We start from the raw sequence: 20,168 nt of genomic DNA on the forward strand, positions 1-20,168 counted from the left end.
AAACATTGAAGGTTAATGACAGTGAAAACTATCTGGGGAAATGGGGGAGAAACACGTGGTCGAAGAACGAACGAACAAACGAACGAATAAGAATGAATAAACGAATGAGAACAAAGAATAAGAACAGAGAAGGAAATGTTTTTTTTTTGTTTTTTTTGAGTTGAGATTTACACTAGGAAGTAGGCTATGGGGTGAAAAGACTGGGAAAAGCAGAGAACGAAAGTTATTGGAGCACAAACGGCGGACCGCTGAGAGAAAAACAAAGCCTCAAGGTTGTACACTGTATAAGGCCTCAAGACACGACACAAATTAACACGATTTTCAATACAGGTATGAAAGATTTGCACCGAAAATCTTCGTCGGGAGACAATATATACACCATAAAATAAATAGTTATAACGAAAATACAAATGGGAACAATTACTTAACTTCGATTTCGATGGATAGCATGGAGAGCTGAGAATAAACGAACCCTCGCCAGCAAGACCAAATTGTGTTGTGGACAATGTGGACATGACATGTTGTGGACATGTTGTGGACAATGTGGACAATGTGGAATGTGGGGTTGTGGTGAATGTGGACATGACACAGGCTTGATGGGCCAAATGACCTCCTCCTGTTTCAAGGTTTCTGTGTATTTCTAATTTCGTACCAGTAGAGGTTTTTGGTGTGTGTGTGTGAGTGTGTGTGTGTGTGTGTGTGTGTGTGTGTGTGTGTGTGTGTGTGTGTGTGTGTGTGTGTGTGTGTGTGTGGCCGGATATATGTAAGGACAACTGGGCACGTGCCTGGGGCCTCCACCACCGAAGGGCTCAACCAGGATTATTTTCAGGATACATACAGGGCCTGTAGAAAGTCTACACCCCCTTTTCAAAATGTTCACCTTTTGTTGCGTTATAGCCTGTAAATAAGTTGCATTAAACCAGACTTTATCCACCTTTATGTCTGAAGAAGAAGAAAAAGGTGTTATAAAATATGACGGAATACATAACTTGAGGGGAAAGTGTAAACATTGAAGGTTAATGAGTGAAAACTATCTGGGGAAATGGGGGAGAAACACGTGGTCGAAGAACGAACGAACGAATAAGAATGAATAAACGAATGAGAACAGAGAAGGAAATGTTTTTGTTTTGTTTTTTTGTTTTTTTTGAGTGGAGTTGAGATTTACACAAGGAAGTAGGCTATGGGTGAAAAGACTGGGAATACAGAGAACGAAAGTTATTGGATCACAAACGACGGACCACTGAGAGAAAAACAAAGCCTCAAGGTTGTACAGTGCACACTGTACAAGGCCTTGCTCGCGACACGGCAAACAGACGATCAATTTATGAAAGATAAACACCGAGAAACAACCAAAGTTGCACACAATAACTTCACACACCGAAAGATAAATACAGTTTCGACAAAATACAATTGTGAACAGACTTAACTTCGAAAAACGTGGAGACCGTGTGGAGCTTCGAAAATCCCTGCCGCCGTCTCCAAGATCTCGCGAGATCCCTCTTCATTCTCATCTTTCTTCCTAACTCTTACTCGGACAAGCAAATCCCCTATGCCATCCATATTGGTACACTCTATCCATACACCACATCCTCCCTTCCGTGGATGTTCCACGGGTTTCGGCTAGTAGTTTAAATATTGTTGAATAACATACTAAAAATGTAGATAAATGGCCTTGGCGGAACATTTATAAATTCATCCTTAAATGTAGGATATAAGGGTATTCCAGAGTGTCGTTAATTCAAATTTCAACAAACTATTTTCTTTCATGTTAAAGATGTAAGAGGACATAGGTACATTTGTCATGTCGAACGTATGAGACTTATTGTGGATTACCATTTTAAAGCAGTTAATTAATTCTTGTTCAATAAATTCTGCTATCCAGTCTATTTTGTCTGGATAAACAAAGTTTAAATTTGCCATTTCCGGTCATAATCAGGATCTCAAAACTAATCATTTCTGACAATAATTAATATTTTCATCAAGAACAATTTTTAATCATCAGCATACACGAAAATTCACCTTGTTATCCAAACATTGCAGAAAAATCCCAAAAACATTCTTCTAGCTCCTTGCATGTGATAGTTCAGAGTTCATCACCAACAGTGGCAAATGGAAGATGAGCCAAATTTGCATCGCCATCACCCATTCAGTCTCCGCAGGCAAGATACCATTCCAGGTCATGTCTCTTGCAGGTACAGTACACCTTTTCTTTTATCACAATCTGATTTCACTCCAGGAAGAGCATCTGAAGCTGGTGGTAGATCTGTTGTTTGAGGTTCAAGCTTCAATCTTCTGCTCTATCTCACCCCCTCTCTGTTCTTTTCACCCTCTCTTTTGCTCAAGGTCATCTGCCATCAGTTTGGAAATCAGCCAACATTACTGCTTTCCACAAAAAGGTGCAAAAACAGATCCTTGCAACTACAGACCAATCAGCCTGCTCCCAATTATCAGCAAAGTCATGGAATCCATCATTGCTTCGGATATCAAATCCTTCCTCTTCTCCAATGGCTTGATCTCCGATCATCAATTTGGATTCAGACCAGGTCATTCTACTCTGGACATGTTGCTTCTGCTGTCTCAACAATGAGTGGAGGTCCTCAATGCCAAACAGGAAATCAGAGCTGTCTTCCTCGACATATCACGTGCCTTCGATACGGTCTGGCACCCAGCCCTGCTCACGAAACTCTCCTCCTATGGTATCCATGGAAATCTCCATGCATGGCTTGTGGACTTCCTCTCTGGTCATAGTCAACGTGTGGCCCTGGATGGATTTCTCTCCTCTCCCCTTCCTGTTCTGGCTGGAGTTCCCCAAGGTTGTGTTCTGGGCCCTGTCCTATTTCTGGTCTTCATCAATGATCTCTCCGACTCTCTGGAAAATCCTCTCTTTCTCTTCGCTGATGACTCCACTCTCTGCCGCTCCATTCCTCATCCCTCAGTTCAGCAGACTGCAGCCTCCTCACTCTCTGCAGACCTGGACAAAATCACAGGCTGGTCAAACAAGTGGAACATGTCTTTCAATCCTGACAAATCTCACACTCTTACTATGTCGCTCAGAAAAGACCGACTGGAAAGCCCTCCCATCTAATTTCTCAACAATCCTCTCCAAGAAGTTCTGTCGCTCAAGCTTTTGGGTCTCACTATCTGCCATGATCTTTCTTGGGAAAACCACATTTCCAAGCTGGCCTCCAAAGCTAGTCGCCGACTGGGCATACTCCGTCGTGCGAAGTCCTTCCTTGGAACACCTAAGCTCCTCACCACAGACAAGGCTTTCATCCGCAGCTCAATGGAATACTGTTCCCCCCTCTGGGCCGGTGCTCCTGCCTCACACTTAGCTCGGCTTCACGCTGTTGAAACCAAAGCTTTCAGAATCATTGGAATCTTCTGCAATGAAGCTAACTCCGAGGGCCTTTCACTCACTCACCGCAGGCAGGTTGGTGGTCTTTCTGTCTTCTACTGACTCCTCTCTGGCCTTGCGCCCCCAGCTCTCTCTGTGCTCTGTCCCCCAAATATTCCTACAGGTTGCACAAGATCTGCCAGCAACCCTCTTATGGTTAAACTGCCAAAATCTGGGCTCTGTGCTCACCTTCACTCCTTCATTCCACTTTTCTCCCGCCTCTTGAACAAACTCTCCCACTCCCTTCAATCCCACTCCTCCCTCCAGGTCTTTAAAACAGCTGTTCACCACCATCTCTTATCTTCCCCCATCCAAAACCTTGATCTTTTCTACCCCCACTATTTCACTCCAGATACACTTTTTTGAAATTCCAACTTCTTTCCTGGAAGTCCTTGCAGTGTCCATATGTTTTATAACTCTCCCACCTCCCCCCAAGCCCTCTCCTTCCCACATTTCTCTCGATATCCCTGCTCTCAAATGTTGTGTTTGTGTCCTTCCCCCTCTCTCCCCATTTTGTTGACCGCTCCCCTTATTTTGTGTTTTATGTGTCGGTTTGACTTTTTCTTGTCTACCGCTCCCCTGATTAATCTTAGCTCTTTCACGAGTCTCGATCTTGTATACAAAAAAAAAAGGGGGGAAAAAAGCTTACCCTGAATTTCTACCCATTCTAAGGCCTTCTGGATCCATGTTGCGAGATTTTCCCATCCACCGTTGAACCTTAAGATACACACAGGTACTATAATAGTGTACTGTGGCTACTATATTGGAGGGATGTGCATACCTGCAAAGGTAGAACTTGTTGATATCTTCTCGGAGAACCTTCGGGAACGCAGGGCATCGAAGCCCTCACCAGGCAATCTATTGTATAAACAAGTGCGAGCCTCCTCACCAGCTGATACTGTGTGATGATCACCACCATTGACACTTCTACACAGAAAACTTCAGTCTGTTTCCTGAAATGATTTCACTTTTTTCTTTACTGAGAACCACTCATTCCCCAATCTCAAATGGGCGTCACGTTGTTTCACAACAAGCAACTTCATGAACGAATGAGAGAAGAAAGCATGTGTCTGGATTCTAAGTTTATTGTAGTTGGGGTATATTCCAAATTTTCGACTTTTTGGTTGGAGAAATGAAAGAAAGCTCCTCCTCGACGCTTTCGTCCTCTCATCGGCGGAACGCGCACGGCGCCTGCTCGACCTGCCCGAGCTCGGCGACACGCGCCCGTCCGAGCGAATGGACTACATGCTTTCGCTGCTCGGCGAGCACTCTCCGGCATTCCTGTTCCGGGAGCTGTTCCTCCGTCAGCTGCCTAGCCCGGTACGCCTCGCCCTGGCGAGCACGACGATCACGGATCCCCGCGCCCTCGCCAGAGAAGCCGACAAGATCTCCGCGGCAGGCCAACACATTGCAGCAGCGACCTGGGGCCCACCACCGTCCGACGCAACGCCCATGGCGCCGGAGCACCCGGCACGGTCGACGACCATCTGCCGACGCAATTGGCGGCCGCTACGCCGAGCCGACCACCTCCAGCACGACGACCGGGGCCTCCACCTGACCAAGCGTGGTGTTACTATCATGCCAGGTTCGGACAGAAGGCCCGGACATGCCGACCCCCGTGCACCTTCGGCAGGCCGGGAAACGGCCGGGCCGGCCTTCATTACCAGCCATGAGCGCCGGCCACATGGGCAACTTACTTTTCATCACGGACAAAGCGTCCGGACGGCGCTTCCTGTGCGACACCGGCGCCCAACTGAGCATCATACCTGCCTCTGATCAGGACAAGCAGTCCACGGTTTGCGACCCTCCTTGGTTGCGGCCAACGGATCGGCCATCCGCACCTTCGGCCCGCGCAACGTCACCCTCTGCTTCGGCGGCCAACGCTTTACTTGGACGTTTGTAACCGCAAGCGTGCCCATGGCTCTGCTAGGCGCCGACTTCCTCTGCGCACACGGACTGCTGGTGGACGTCCAACGGCGTCGCCTCATCAACGCCGAGACCTTCAGCTCCCTGGTATGCACATTGTTTTTTTTTTGTTTTGTTTGTTTTTTTTTATGTTTTTTTTTTTTTTTTTTTTTTTTTTTTTTTTTGTATACAAGATCGAGGCTCGTGAAAGAGCTAACATTAATCACACAAAAAGACAAACCGACACACAAAACACAAAAAACAAGGGGAGCGGTAGACAAGATGGGGAGAGAGGGGGAAGGACACAAAAGAGAGGGGGAAGGACACAAACACAACATTTGAGAGCAGGGACATCGGGAGGACTTGGGGGGAGGTGGGAGAGGATTAAAACATATGAACACTGCAAGGACTCTGGGGTGAATTACCGGGGGTAGAAAAGATCAAGGTTTTCGATGGGGGAAGATAAGAGATGGTGGTGAACAGCTGTTTTAAAGACCTGGAGGGAGGAGTGGGATTGAAGGGAGTGGGGGAGTTTGTTCCAGAGGCGGGAGAAAAGGGGAATGAAAGAGTGAAGGTGAGCAGAGAGCCTAGACTTTGGCAGTTTAACCAGAAGAGGGTTGCAGGCAGATCTTGTGCGACCTGAAGGAATATTGGGGGGACAGAGCACAGAGAGAGCTGGGGGAGCAAGGCCGGAGAGGAGTCGGTAGAAGACAGAAAGACCACCAACCTGCCTGCGGTGAGTGAGTGAAAGGCCCTCGGCGTTGACTACATCGCAAGAGATTCCAATGATTCTGAAAGCTTTGGCCTCAACAGCGTGAAGCCGAGCAAGGTGTGAGGCAGGAGCACCAGCCCAGAGGGGGGAACAGTATTCCATTGAGCTGCGGATGAAAGCCTTGTATGTGGTGAGGAGCTCAGGTGTGCCAAGGAAGGACTTCGCATGACGGAGGATGCCCAGTCGGCGACTGGCTTTGGAGGCCAGCTTGGAAATGTGGTTTTCCCAAGAAAGATCATGGCAGATAGTGAGACCCAAAAGCTTGAGCGACAGAACTTCTTGGAGAGGATTGTTGAGAAAGTAGATGGGAGGGTTGTCCAGTCGGTCCTTTCGGAGAGACATTGTAAGAGTGTGAGATTTGTCAGGATTGAAAGACATGTTCCACTTGTTTGACCAGTCTGTGATTTTGTCCAGGTCTGCAGAGAGTGCGGAGGCTGCAGACTGCCGATCTGAGGGATGAGGAATGGAGCGACAGAGAGTAGAGTCGTCAGCAAAGAGATAGAGAGGATTTTCAAGAGAGTCAGAGAGATCATTGATGAAGACCAGAAAAAGCACAGGGCCCAGAACACTACCTTGGGGAACTCCAGCCTGAACAGGAAGAGGAGATGAGAGAAACCCATTCAGGGCCACACGTTGACTACGACCAGAGAGGAAGTCCGCCAGCCATGCGTGGAGATTTCCATGGATACCAAAGGAGGAGAGTTTGGAGAGCAGAGCAGGGTGCCAGACCGTATCGAAGGCACGTGAAATGTCAAGGGAGACAGCTCTAATTTCCTGTTTGGCGTTGAGGACCTCCATCCATTGTTGAGAAAGCAGAAGCAGCATGTCCAGAGTAGAGTGACCAGGTCTGAAACCAAATTGATGATCAGAGATCAAGCCATTGGAGAAGAGGAAAGATTTAATATCTGAAGCAATGATGGATTCCATGACTTTGCTGATAATTGGGAGAAGGCTGATTGGTCTGTAGTTGCTGGGATCTGTTTTTGCACCTTTTTTGTGCAAAGCGGTGATGTTGGCTGATTTCCAAGCAGATGGCAGATGACCTTGAGCAAAAGAGAGGGTGAAGAGAACAGAAAGAGGGAGTGAAAGTGCAGAAGAACATGATTTTAGGACCCGAGGGCTGATGCCGTCAGGACCAGTTGCAGAATCAGAGTCGAGGGTTGCCAGAAACTTTTCCACCTTGTCAGGAGGAAAGGACACAGAGTCCAGGAGCAGCTAGGTACGACTGGGTACGGTGGGTACAGAGAGGGATGGGTTTGGGACACAAGATTTAGAGGCAAACACAGAGTTGAGGCATTCAGCTTTTTCACGTGCGGAGTCAGCCGTTAAGCCGTTTGAGGTGAGGGAGGGGATGGAGGGGGAACAAACACCAGAAACAGATTTGACCAGACGCCACCAGGATTTGGAAGAGGGAGACAGATAAGAGAGTTCGGTCTTGAGAATGGTGAGATATTGTTTCCTGGCTCTCCTGAGGGTGGACACACACTTGTTTCGGGCTTTGTGAAAGGAAATGAGATTTCCTTCCGTTGGATTTGCTTTCCAGGAGACGAAAGCAAGTTGTTTCAGGGCAACAGCCTCACCACAAGATTCCGTGTACCATGGACGGGAGGAAGGGTATGACAACTGAAGACGAGATGGTATAAATCTGTGCATGAGAGAGAGCAATTTACTTTGAAAGAATTCCCAGGATGAGTTGATGTCAGAGGCGGTAGAGATGGGAGACCAGTCCAGATGATTGATGGCTGCTTGAAGACCGTGCCAGTTGGCCTGAGTGAAATGCCAGACTCGTCGACGCTGAGGAGGCTCTCTGAGAATGGTCAGAGAGATGTCCACTTTGACAAGCACATGATCAGATGAGCCGATTGGAGCAGAAGAAGAGCAGCAGACATTTTCAGGGAAGTTTGTCATAACCAAATCCAGAAGAGAAGATGCTCCGTTGACTGAGATCCGGGTCGGGAAATTGACAGATTGTGTCAGTCCCAGTGAGTCGCAGAAGTCCTTTGCTGAAGAGCCATGGCTGGTGAGAGAGGTACCCACACCCAGCCAACTGGCATGGTGACAATTGAAATCACCACATATGAGGAAGAGAGAGTTGGGATGGGTAGATAGAAGTTGGTCCATATTATCAGACAGTGAGATGTAGATGGAGTCATCACTGATTGGTGGACGGTACAACACACATATGAACAAAAGGTGGGAGCGAAGGGGAAGCCGTAGCCAAAGGTATTCCTGGGGGTGAGGTGGAGAGAGGGCAGTGGAGGGCGAGTGAGGAAGAGAGTTTTTTATAAAGATAGCAACCCCACCTCCAGGACGAGGCTCAGGTCTATCATACCGGAGGAGGGAGTAACCTGGGAGAGATACCAAGGCATCAGAGACATCATGAAGGAGGAAAGTTTCTGTTAAGCAGATCACATCTGGTTTGTCAGAAGCAACCTGTATGGAGAGGTCAGTCAAGTTTGAGCGAAGGCCCCGGATGTTTGAGGTCCATACCGTTAATGAAGAGGAAGGGGGAGCATCGGGTCCAGAACAGGGGGGGGAGGGGTAGGGTAAGATGTGGAAGAGGAGGAAGAGGTAGGGAGAGCTGTTGAAGGTGTGTCAGAGATTTCAGAATAGCTTGGAGAAAGGGAAGAATGGGGCAGACAAAAGGTTTGATGGAGATTGGGTGAGGCACAGTGAGGTGTTATTTGAGGAGGGGGAAGAGCAAGGCAGAAGGTTTGGGGAGATGAAGGTGAAAGTTCGAAGGAGGAAGAAGCAGGGAGGATGCTTTGAGGAGGAGGGGTGAGAGGGGAGTCTAGGAGGGGAGGAGCGAGGGAAAGTCTCGGAGGGGAGGGGTGTGGGGGGAGTTTAGGAGGGAGGGGAGGGAAGGGGCAAGGGGGGAGATTTGAAAGGGATGGGTGATGGGGAGGATTTGGAGGGGAGGGGTGAGATTGGATTTTGAAAAGTGTACGATTCATGGGAAACGAACATTTTTTGCAAAATGAGTTTGAGACCTTCGAGTCAAAAATACGTTTGAGGACACTGGAGGAGGGATGGAGTTCTGGATAGTTTAGGGAATGTAGAAAGGAGGAACTGTAAGAGATGGTATTATATATATTTTTTGGAATGAATAGATTTGGTGAGCAAGACGAAACCATCCTTTTGTAGGAAAAGAAGAAAAGGGTGTTATAATATATGAGAGAAAATAGTTGTTCAGGGGAGAGATTATACATTTCTAACCGCGTGATCACGAACGAAGAACGAACGAACAAAAAGAACAAATAAACGAATAAGACCTGGGAAGGAAATAGTTTTTTGGGGGTTTTTTTTTTTTTTTTTTTTTTTTTTGTGAGTACAGATATTAAACAAGGAGGTACGGGGTGAACGACTGGGACGAAACAGTGAACGAAAATAATTTCAGCGCATTCGACGAATCGCTGAGAGAAAAACAAACCACAAGGCCGGAGACGGTACGGTAGTCCAAGCCTACGAGTACTAGGCCGCAGAATACTCGATACCATTAACCGACGATTGTGTATACATGTACGAAAAATTAGCACCGAAAATTTTCCAAAAGATACGCTATAGGTACATACACCGAAAGATAGATACAGTCTCGACAAAAACACGATTGAGAAATATCACTTAGCTTCGAAAGCGTGAGCGCATGGAGCAGCTTCGAAAAGACGTGACCTCGCCGTGATCTCGCGAGACTCCTTTTCAACGAGAGACTCCTTGAGCAGCTCCGCTCCGACCGAGCTGGCATGCGCCCTCCAGGTGGCGAACGAGTTTGCTCGCCTGCTCACGGAGTTCCCGGCCCTCACGCGGCCGACGTTTTTGGCCGTCGCGGTATGACATGGAATCGAGCACCACATACCAACCACGGGCCCGCCGGTCTTCGCCAGAGCCCGCCGCCTCGACCCAGCGAAGCTCGCCGTGGCCAAAGCCGAGTTCGACGCTTTGGAACACCTCGGCATCGCGCGGCGCTCCGATAGCGCGTGGGCTTCGCCACTACACATCGTCCCAAAACCAGGGGGTGGCTGGCGCCCATGTGGCGACTACCGCCGCACTAATGACGCTACCACCCCCGACAGGTATCCGATCCCGCACATCCAAGACTTCTCCGCCCGTCTGGCAGGACGGGTCATTTTTTCAAAAATCGATCTAATACAGGGATATCACCAGGTACCTGTCAGGGCGGCCGACGTCCCTAAAACGGCCGTCATCACGCCGTTCGGCTTGTTCGAATTCCTGCGGATGCCGTTTGGCCTCAAGAACGCGGCTCAGGCGTTCCAGCGCTTGATGGACGGCGTGCTGTGTGACCTGCCGTTCCTCTTCGTTTACCTGGACGACATCCTCGTCGCCAGCACGTCCCGGGCCGAGCACCTCCTCCACCTCCGAATACTGTTCGGGCGCCTCAGCGAGCGCGGCCTCGTCAACCCGGCCAAATGCCACTTCGGCACGACGGCCGTTGATTTTTTGGGCCACCACATCACCAAGAACGGGGCTGTGCCGCTGCCAACCAAGGTCGAGGCCATCTCCACGTTTCCGCGTCCCCGCTCCATAAAGGCCCTGCAGGAATTCCTGGGAATGGTGAATTTCTATCACCGCTTCGTGCCCCGCGCTGCTCAACTCATGCGGCCCCTCTACGAAGCCCTCCGGGGCAGGCCGGCCAAGCACGACGTCGTCTGGTCCGCAGCAATGGACGCGGCCTTCAACAGCTCAAAGCGGGCCCTCGCCGACGCAACAGTGCTCGCTCACCCGGTGCTCAACGCTCCCATCGCCCTCACCACGGATGCCTCCGACTACGCGGTGGGCGCCGTACATGAGCAATGGGTGAACGGGGTTTGGCAGCCACTCGCTTTTTTCAGCTGGCAGCTCCGGCCGAACGAGCTCAAATATAGCACGTTTGACTGTGAGCTCCTCGGTCTACACCTGGCCGTTCGCCATTTCCACCATCTCCTGGAGGGCCGACCCTTCACGGCGTTCGTCGACCACAAGCCATTGGTTTACGCAATGGCCAAGGTCACGGAGCCGTGGTCGGCCCGCCAACAGCGCCACCTCTCCGCCGTGTCGGAGTTTACCACGGACATCCGGCACGTCGCCGGCAAAGACAACGCCGTGGCCGACTGTCTTTCTCGGGCCAGCGCGAACATGGTCCACCTCGGCGTGGACCTCGCGCTTATGGCGGCAGAACAAACCACCGACACCACGGTGCAAGCCCTCCGGGCGGCGGACACGGGCCTCCGCCTGGCCAACATCCCCTTCGCGGACACTGTCCTGCTCTGCGACGTCTCCCAAGGCCAGCCTCGCCCCATCGTGCCCTTTACCTGGCAACGCCGCATCTTCGCCTCACTCGACGGCCTTTCCCACCCGGGCCGGAAAGCTTCCCAGAAGCTGGTGTCGGCGCGATTCGTCTGGCACGGCCTTCGACGGGACGTCCGCGATTGGACCAGCACCTGCACAGCCTGCCAACAGGCCAAGGTTCACTGACACACCCAGGCCCCGATGGCACCTTTCACCGTGCCCGAACGACGTTTCGACCACGTCAACGTGGACCTGGTGGGCCCCCTCCCCCCATCACGGGGGTTCACACACCTGCTCACCATGGTGGACAGGACCACCAGGTGGCCGGAGGCCGTTCCCGTCTCCACCACCACCGCCGACGTGGCGCAGGCTTTCATCGCCACCTGGGTCGCCCGCTTCGGCGCACCGGCGGACATCTCGTCGGACCGCGGACCGCAGTTCACCTCCGAGCTGTGGGGCGCGGTCACCCGCAACCTAGGGGTCAAGCTTCACCGTACTACGGCCTACCACCCCCAAGCCAACGGGTTGTGCGAGCGTTTCCACCGCCCCATGAAGGCCGCACTCATGCCCGGCCTTCAGGACGGCGGTTGGGCCGACCGGCTGCCGTGGGTCCTTTTGGGCCTCCGCACGGCCCCCAAGGAGGCCCTCCGGGCATCCACCGCCGAGCTTGTCTACGGCCAGGCGCTACGCGTCCCGGGCGAATTCGTGCCCGACGCTACCAGTCGCTGGTCCGCAGCTCACCAGCGCTCGGACCTCCAGGAGGCCGGCCGCCCGACGGTTTGCGCCCGTCCCAACGTCCCACCACGGTGACCCCCAGTCCTACGTCCCCCCCAGCGCTTCGCACAGCGTAGTACGTTTTTTTGCGTCATGACGCACATCGGGGGCCACTCCGGCCGCCGTACGACGGACCCTTCCGGGTCCTGCGACGGGACGACAAGTCGTTCGTCATCGACATCGGCGGCAGGGCGGACCGGATTGCGGTGGACCACCTCAAGCCGGCGCACGTGGACATCGACCAACCGCCATGGTTGGCCCTTCCGCCGCGGCGAGGCCGCCCCCCGTCCACGGTGCCCCCCACTCGACCGCCCACCACCACACCGGACCCCCCCCCCCCACGACCCGCCAGGGGTCGCTTCGGTCAGGTCATCACGACCCCCATTAAATTGACCCTGCCGGTGCAAGTCGATTCTGGGGGGACGTGTATAGCGGCTACCGCTGGGTTTACACAATCGCCTTGCACCTACCAAGGATGCGGAGCGATCACCATGCCGGGCTCATCCAGGACGCCCGGGCAGGCCCGCTCTCAACTTGCCAGGCCTCGGCCGGGACGCCCGGGCATGCCCTGCCATGCCCGCTCTCGACTTGCCAGGCCGCGGCCAGGACGCCCGGCCACATCCCCTCTCGCCTTTCCCGGGCAAACGCTCCGGGATAATGTGTATATATATATATTGCTGCCCGATTAACGGGCTTTTCAGAGTACCTGAGTTGTTTTGTGACAATTCTTTGTTTTCTTGTGACCATCGGAGCACGCGCGCAGGGCACCCTGGGACACCTCGGCCATTTTGATACCCTCTCGAACAACGTCGTCAGCGGATTCACATTAAATAGTTTTTGTTCACGACCAGTCATGCCAATTTGCGGCGTATTTCGTTGTTCAAAGAGGCCAGGCGTTAGGCCAGGAGTTAAGTTTTACAAAACACCCAAACTTCTACTGAATCAGGGTGAGGAAACAAGAAATTTAAGTGAAGAGAGGCAGCGTTTGTGGAAGGCTGCCATCAATCGCAGTGACATCCAAACAGAATCACAGTGGGATCGCACACTTGTCTGCTCCGAGCATTTTGTTAACAGTAAGTAAGAACATGTTTCATTGTATAACCATACAATTACTATAAATCATTAATGATATTGAATACAATATTTGGTTTTTATGATATCAGTGATAGTGACATTTAAATATAAAATATTGACTGTTGATTGAATATTTCACTTTTTTGGCCATGTATTTGGACTTAAGAAACTCGCCTTGTATTTCTTTTAATGGGGAGGGCATCAGCTGTGTCTCTCGACACATTTTTAGTTATTCTGAACACCCTAAATTATTTGCAATTATTGTATGTTTTGTGATATTTCAGATGAGAAATGCTATCTCCATCTCAAGACAAATCCTTCTTGGTTGCCAACCTTGCAACTTGGTTATACCAAGTGTGGACAGGACACACCAGCCTCTGGGAGGTATGACAGAGCGCGCGGTCGCAAACGGAAAAGACAAGAAGCTGATGCCGTTTCATCGCTGTTGTCTCTGAACAGAAGACAGCAATGCAGCGTTGGTGAAGCTGCTTCTGCCTCAGAGTCACCTGATCTGGAGCAGCCAGCGGTAAGTGTGATGATTGATAATGAAGGAAGCACATCCTCTTTGGACACCATTGAATCTGCACACCAGCTGGTCCAGACTGATTTGACGTCGTATGCAATATCACAACTTGAAAGTGACAACAAAGCGCGAATTGTTGAAGCAGAAGACATGGTGAAACAAAGAAACAACAATTTTGACCGATGTACCTATGTTGCATCCCCCGACAAGGTTCTGTTGTACACTGGGTTGCCGAATATTGAACTTATGGACGTAGTTTATGAGATGGTAGAACACCAGCTTCCAAATATGCAAAATATCTCAAAGTATCAACAACTTTTATTGTGTCTGATAAAACTGAGAATGAATTATGTGTTCCAAGATATAGCATATCAGTTAAATATATCACTGTCCACAGCACAGCGCGTGTTCCATGCCACACTTGATGTGCTGTATGTGAGATTAGAGTTTTGTGTCAGATGGCCTGATCGTGAAAATCTACGAAAGTCTATGCCCATGTGTTTTCGGAGAACTTTTGGTGACCGAGTATCGGTGATAATTGATTGCTTTGAACTATTCACAGAAAAACCTAGTGGTGCTTTGAACCAGGTGTACACATATTCCAACTACAAGCAACACCATACAGTGAAATACTTGATCGGTATTTCTCCACAAGGGACAGTCATATTCATTTCTGCTGGTTGGGGGGGTCGGACATCTGACAAGCACATTGTACAGAAATCTGGCTTCTTACAAAATCTGTTGCCTGGAGATATTGTGCTTGCAGATAGAGGCTTCAAAATTGCGGATGATATTGCCTTTTATCAGGCAAAGCTGGTGATTCCCGACTTCAAAGGTGGAAAAAACCAACTCCACCCCATGGAAGTGGAAAACACTCGCAAAATCGCCAGTGTTCGCATCCACGTTGAACGCGTCATCGGGCTTGTCGTGAGGAAATTCAGAATCTTCGACACGGAAATACCTCTGGAATTCTTGAAGAAAAAGAAAAGTGATAAAACGCCAACCATTGATAAAGTTGTCCGTGTGTGTTGCTGCTTTGCAAGTCTCTGTCCTTCTGTTGTTCCATTCGAATGAAATCTATGCTGAACTGCATCAATGTGCTGGTCGTAGACAATCCGATAAAATAATATATGTTTCACTCTTCATCTCATTACCCAGGCAGTTCGCTGGCCAGGTTTAGCACACAGATTGCAGAAAGGTGGCTTCAAAACCCACATTTCATCTGATACTCTTCTAAATAAAATATATATGGTCTTATTTTCGGTTTCATGTATAGAATTGGAATGCACAAGGGAACTCTTGTTAATAATAATAAACAAATATCTCAATCACAAATATTGATCCTGTCCTGGGAGTTGTAGGTTTTCCTTCTGGAAGGCCTGCCATCCAAGACATGATAGTACATACACTTTACAAATCTAATTTACACTGTGGACACAGCCACAAACCTTTAGGCACACGCTTCATCTGAATACAGTGTGTGTGGTACCAACGCATCTTGCAGTTCTCTCCATCACAACACACCATCTTTGTCCCATTGTCTGGCCCATGACATATGCAGTACAGCTCGGTGTCCTGTGCTGCAGGCGTTGCAGCAGTGTTCTCGCTGACCCTCCCAGGTTTCAGTGTGGCACGAGAGGTCAAATATTTTGCACAAAGTTCCGGCATAACACATTTTTGGTGAAATTGTTTTGCTCTTTCCGACATCTTCTCCCAAAATTCCTCATCAACGAATATGCGCTCTTTCATGATCTTGTCGGGGCTCCAGACAATGAAATCGCAATACTGTGTCTTTGTCATGAACAACTGCATTTGCACTTGGTAATAATGCTTGTGGCCTCTTTTTAAGTGCATATCGCCATTGTCATCCACTTCAATCCACTTCAAAGTACTGACATCCGCATCCTTTAGTGTGTATGGACACTTTACTTCGACACATCCGGATCCACAGCACGCACAGCTCACCAGTCCATCTGGGCTGGCTCCAAACATTGGATATTCCTCACTCAACCACAAGCCACTCGGCTGAAGAATAAAGTCATTGTGCATCTTGTGCTGCCCCAGTTCGTACTGTTTACGGGCAACACCTTCGTACTTCCTTCCCCCATTCTATGGCGGCACAAGTGAAGCTTTTGGACTGGGGTGTGCAAATCGCTTTCACTGTTGATAGTGCAGGTTGCAGCACACTTGAATGGCATGCAGCATAAAAATTTGATGCTGTCACACGACCAAGTCGCATTTTATGCCACAAAGCACAAGATGATTGTGTTGATGTCATTTTCACTACTTGTTTTTTCTGCTCGGTGCTGACAGAGATCTCTAAATCAGCACAATAAGCCATTAAGTCCTTGTAGCTTTTCTTCTCCAACTTTTTGTCATAATACAATGTCATTTCTTTGGGTAGTAGCCCTAGAACAGACTTTGGCACAAAGGTATCACTGTACGTGTCCGTCAGTGATAATAGAGCAGAGTTTGGCAGCGCCTTGAACAGTTTGGCATGGAATGCATCTACTTCCTGCTTTGTGGGGGAAGGTATGGTGCCCAAAGTATTGAGGTCACTGGATGCATGCACTTGCTCATTGGGTGGAAATTCTTCAGTTAATCTCCGTTTCTTGGCAGCAGATCGCAAGTCCATGTCCTGTATTCTTTTCAATGGAGTCTGAAAATTGGCTGGTGTGGGACACATCCAGTAGGCTGGCACATCAGTGACAGATGTTTCTTGTGTGATGCGCGTTCCATTTTCTAGCGCAAACAGCACGGCTGCTATATGGCTACAGCCTTCGCCAAGACCGGCCACACAAGTGCAATGGGCTGACTGAATCACACCATTACTGCTCAGGATTATCCACGGCTCCAGCGGCTTGTCATGGATCCTCATGGAATGCGAAACCTGGAACATAAAAGTATTGAATTTGAAACTGTCCAATAAACTTTCTAAAGTTATGTACTCTTATCAACTCGGTCAAAATGAATCTCGATTTTATCATGTGAAGAACGTGCTATGTATTCGTTGCTTACATGATAAATATAGGTGATGACTTATGGCCATACGCACAAAGCACACATGGCGGCACTCACTTCGCACTGTGCGTCACAAGTCTACAAAGTATGCACACATGCATGCACAGCTTAAAACTGCAGTGGTTTTTGAACAAATGGAGGGCACTTAATCAATCAGGTCCATAAGATGAACACAAGCAGCTTTAAAAAATACATGTTTGTTTAATATATTAATACCTTGGATCGAATCAAGTGGACGTCATTCAGTTCTTTGTGTAGGATTTGTCGCACCCATCCATCTTGGTACAACCTGTATGCCTCGAGGGATTTATACTTCTTCAACTCATAATAATAATAATAATAATGCATTTATTTTATATAGCGCTTTTCAGGAAGCCCAAAGACGCTTTGACAGAGTGCAAAACATAATGCATAGCAAAACATAAAAACAATTGCAAAAAAAGAAGAATCAATAGGGAAATATTCAAAGCACAAAGGAGGGAGAATGAGAGGAGATAGTCAGGGGTTAGATGCTGTGGGTTAAATGTTGAATGCAGTGTTGAACAGGTGGGTCTTGAGTGATGTTTTGAATGTGGTGAGTGAGGAGGAGTCTCTGATGGTGTGAGGTAGCGAGTTCCAGAGGGTGGGAGCAGCGATGGAGAAGGCCCTGTCCCCCCAGGATCTAAATTTGGTCCGGATGGGGGGGGGGTCAGGAGGTTGGTATCAGCAGAGCGGAGGTTGCGGGTGGGAGTGTGTCTGGAGAGGAGGTCAGCCAGGTAGGATGGGGCCAGGTTATGGAGGGCTTTGTATGTCAAGAGGAGGATTTTGTACTGGATTCTCTGGGAGATGGGGAGCCAGTGAAGCTTGTAAAGGACGGGGGTGATGTGGTCACGGGTCCGGGAATGGGTGAGTAGACGGGCAGCGGAGTTCTGAATGTATTGGAGTTTATTGGTGATTGTTGAGGGTGAACCATAAAGGAGGCTATTGCAGTAGTCCAGACGGGAAGTGATGAAGGCGTGGATGAGGGTTTCTGCAGCCACGGAGGAGAGGGATGGACGGAGACGGGCGATGTTTTTCAGGTGAAAGAAGGCTGTCTTTGTGATCTGTTTAGTGTATTTGTCGAAGGAGAGGGTTTGGTCAAAGATGATGCCAAGATTCCGGATGTGAGGGGAAGTGGATACTGGGAAACCGTCGATGTTGAGGGCAAAGTTATGGGTGGACTTGGTGAGCGTTTTTGGGCCAATGATGATTATTTCAGATTTATCACAGTTAAGTTTGAGGAAGTTGATTTGAAGCCAGGATTTTATTTCAGTGATGCAGTTTGTCAGGATAGAGTGGGTGGCGGTGGAGATGGACTTGGTGGAGATGAAAAGCTGGATGTCACCAGCAAAGCAGTGGAATTGGAGACCATGACGGCGGATTAAGTGACCGAGGGGGGACAGGTAAAGGATGAAGAGGAGGGGGCCAAGAACTGAACCTTGGGGGCCACCTTGGGGGAGGGGAGCAGTGGGGGATTTGCAGTTATTGATGGAGATGAACTGACGTCTGTCAGAGAGGTATGATTTAATCCAAGAGAGGGCAGTGCCGGTAATGTTAAAGGTGGTTTCAAGTCGGGTGAGGAGGATGGTGTGATCGATGGTGTCAAAGGCGGCGCTGAGGTCGAGGAGGATGAGAATGTTGAGGTTGCCAGCGTCAGAGGAGAGGAGAAGGTCGTTGGTGATTTTGAGGAGAGCAGTTTCAGTACTGTGGTTGGAGCGGAATCCGGATTGGAATGTTTCATACAGGTTATTGGCAGAGAGGTGATGTTTGAGTTGAGTGGCTACAGCGCGTTCCAAAACCTTTGACAGAAAGGGTAGGTTGGAGATGGGTCTGAAGTTATCTTTCTTTCTGCTCATCTTTGGTAGAGGCCGATTTGCTGAACAACAGGTAGTTGATCACGTCGATGTGGGTCACCTGAGGCCACTTGCTCACATTCTTCTCAAATTGATCATTTGATAGACCATAAGGGTCACACCCAATGACAGAAATCTTCTCTTTGTAACGAACAAGAACGTCCGGGGGGAGCGTCTCTTGGTAGCCATGGTTGGCACTCGCACTGCTAGCCATACTCAAGCCTGGATCTACCGTATCCTTACGTACACTCCAAGTCTGTTCTACAGGTAGTTGGTTGCAGGTTGACCCACTGCCCAGGTGTTCACCAGTTCACTGGTCCACGGCAAACTTAAACCGAATGTTCTGTGTTTGTTGGGCAACAATACGTAATATAAACTAGATGGCACCACACTCCACATGAACGTGACAAAACAAACAAAATTACTTTATAAAACAGACTTTTTGCGATCCGCATTCACCATAAACCAACGCAACAAATCAATATCAGCGCACACGGACAGATTAGCATGGGTATCAAAATGGCCGCCGCGCAATGCGAGATGGGTAATTTGAAGTGTGTACACAGAAACTGTGACGTCAGTGAAAACAAAGAATAAAGAAACTCGGGCGAATTCCAGCTTTTTGTCGCGTCGATTCTTCCGATTGACGTGGGAGCACAGCTCCTACACAACACACATTAACACATGATATACCGAGACAAGGATTTTTTGGTGAGAATAAGATGAATCAAAGGATACCCGTATCAGCAGAATTCTCAGCATGGTTTCTCGTCCGTGTTGTGCTTTACCATGGAATCAGATATAAAGTACCATTCCAGGACAGGACGTTCCAGTGTGGAATACTGCGCATTGAAGAGTCGCACCCAAGACGTACCCCATCACCCACGTACGGTAAGGTCACTCACCAATCAGCAGGAAGAGCCCAACATGCGGAGTCGCTAGAGAGCAGCACCGACTTCGGAAGACGTGAACACGAACGCCGGTCCGAATGTCTCCTTACGGTCAGAAGGTCCACGCCGGCGGAAATGTCCCGATTAAATGCGCTGCGCGAGCGCGACTCGCACTTGGCCACGCCCCCTTGGCTCCGCCCCTCCGCGTGGCAAGCACCGCCTCCAGAGTACCTTCGATGCAAGCTCCTCCTCCTCCTGCACGAGGTCCATGCACCCTCACCGAGTTGGGAAATGTACACTCGACCTTTGCAAACGCGACACACGTTCGTCCATCGACACTCGCGCCCACACCGAATGAATTCCAGAGCAAAACGAATCATGGCGGAACACGAGGGGCGTCTCTTTGAGAACAGATAGCCCATTGTGTTTATTGTACATGAACTGAAACATCCAAAGTATGTCGATGGTGAATCCACAAAAAGACCTTGAAACACACGCTGAACGATTTGAATGTAACCAGTGAAACAGAGACAAACAGAAGGTGTTTGTGATTGTTTCTTTTTGAAACATCGACAAGTTCCGGTCCTCGTGTCCCTTTACAGCTCGTAAACTACACTGAATGACATTCCTTCAATGGCAATTACTTCCCATGAACTAGAAG

At 49.4% G+C, this 20,168-nt stretch overlaps 1 long non-coding RNA gene across 1 annotated transcript in view; it reads right to left on the reverse strand.

Annotated features, from left to right (window-relative positions):
• Positions 1 to 19,648, reverse strand: part of LOC137418930 (uncharacterized) — a 48,259-nt gene extending 28,611 nt beyond the window's left edge. Inside the window, exon 1 of the long non-coding RNA XR_013624440.1 lies at positions 19,523 to 19,648. This is a non-coding gene — a long non-coding RNA (uncharacterized LOC137418930). The remainder of the gene's footprint in view (positions 1 to 19,522) is intronic.
• Between the last annotated feature and the right edge of the window lie 520 nt (positions 19,649 to 20,168).

Source organism: Myxine glutinosa, chromosome 9, assembly GCF_964187855.1.
Source record: "Myxine glutinosa chromosome 9, kmMyxGlut1.1, whole genome shotgun sequence".
NCBI classification, from domain to species: Eukaryota; Metazoa; Chordata; class Myxini; order Myxiniformes; family Myxinidae; genus Myxine; species Myxine glutinosa.